Source organism: Arachis duranensis, chromosome 6 (genome assembly GCF_000817695.3).
Source record: "Arachis duranensis cultivar V14167 chromosome 6, aradu.V14167.gnm2.J7QH, whole genome shotgun sequence".
NCBI classification, from domain to species: Eukaryota; Viridiplantae; Streptophyta; class Magnoliopsida; order Fabales; family Fabaceae; genus Arachis; species Arachis duranensis.
Genome location: NC_029777.3, coordinates 60,002,492 through 60,004,429, shown reverse-complemented (window position 1 = coordinate 60,004,429; position 1,938 = coordinate 60,002,492).

The window sequence follows — 1,938 nt, the reverse complement described above, 5'->3', positions numbered from 1 at the left end:
TCCTGCTGATTTCTTAATCTTAGACATTAGGAATGAAGAGGATGAATGCATCATCCTTGGAAGACCTTTCCTAGCCACAGCAGAAGCTGTGATAGACGTTAACAGAGGAGAATTAGTCCTTCAATTGAATAGGGACTACCTTGTGTTTAAGGCACACGGCTATCCTTCTGTAACAAGGGAGAGTAAGCATGCAGAGCTTCTCTCAGTACAGAGTCAAACAGAGCCCCTACAGTCAAACTCTAAGTTTGGTGTTGGGAGGCCACAACCAATCTCTATGTTTGGTGTTGAATCCCCACAACCAAACTCTAAGTTTGGTGTTGGGACTATACAACATTGACCTGATCACTTGTGTGGTTCCATGAGAGCCCACTGTCAAGCTATTGACATTAAAGAAGCGCTTGTAGGAAGGCAACCCAATTTTTATTTTTCTAATTTTATTTTTATTTAACTGTTATTTTGTGTTTTAGTAGGTTCATGATCATGTGGAGTCACGAAAAAAATATTAAAATTAAAAACAGAATCAAAAACAGCAGAAGAAAAATGACACCCTGGAGGAAGGACTTATTGGAGTTTAAACGCCAGTAAGGAGCATCTGGCTGGCGTTCAACGCTAGAACAGAGCATGGATCTGGCGTTGAACGCCAGAAACAAGCAACGTCCCGGCGTTCAAACGCCAAGAATGCACCCTGAGGAGAGCTGGCGCTGAATGCCAGAAACAAGCATGGAACTGGCGTTCAACGCCAGAAACATGCTATACAGGGTCGTTGAACGCCCAGAATGAGCATCACTTCGGCGTCTAAATGCCAGAATTGCATGCAAAGGTATTTTACATGCCTAATTGGTGCAGGGATGTAAATCCTTGACACCTCAGGATCTGTGAACCCCACAACTCTCTTCCCAATTACCTCCTTCACCACTCACATCCATCCACTCTTCCCCATAATAAACCCACCTACCTTCAAATTCAAATTTCTTTCCCACCCAAACCCACCTTAAATGGCCGGACACCCCTCCATTCTCTTTAATTTTCACACAACACAAACCTCTCTTCTCCTTCTTGGCTTAATACACCTCTCCCCCTCTCCTCCATATTTTCTTCTTCTTCTTCTTTTCTTTCTTCTCTTGCTCGGGGGCAAGCAATATTTTAAGTTTGGTGGGGTAAAAGCATAAGCTTTTTGTTTTTCCATTACCATTAATGGCACCCAAGGCCAGAGAAACCTCAAGAAAAGGGAAAAGAAAGACAAAAGCTTCCACTTCCGAGTCATGGGAGATGGAAAGATTCATCTCCAAAGCCCATCAAGACCACTTATATGATGTTGTGGCCAAGAAGAAGGTGATCCCCGAGGTCCCTTTCAAGCTCAAGAAAAATGAGTATCCGGAGACCCGACATGAGGTCCAAAGAAGAGGTTGGGAAGATCTAACCAACCCCATCCAACAAGTCGGAATCTTAATTGTTCAAGAGTTCTATGCCAATGCATGGATCACTAGGAACCATGATCAAAGTAAGAACCCAAACCCAAAGAATTATCTTACAATGGTTCGGGGGAAATACTTAGATTTTAGTCCAGGAAATGTGAGGTTGGCATTCAACTTACCCATGATGCAAAGAGATGCATGCCCCTACACTAGAAGGGTCAACTTTAGTCAAAGGTTGGACCAAGTCCTTATGGACATATGTGTGGAAGGAGCTCAATGGAAAAGAGACTACAAAGGCAAGCCGGTTCAACTAAGAAGACTGGACCTCAAGCCTGTGGCTAGAGGATGGTTGGAGTTCATTCAACGCTCCATCATCCCCACTAGCAACCGATCTGAAGTTACTGTGGATCGAGCCATCATGATTCATAGCATCATGATTGGAGAGGAAGTAGAAGTTCATGAAGTCATCTCCCATGAATTCTACAAAATAGCCGATAAGTCCTCTACTTTGGCAAGGCTAGCT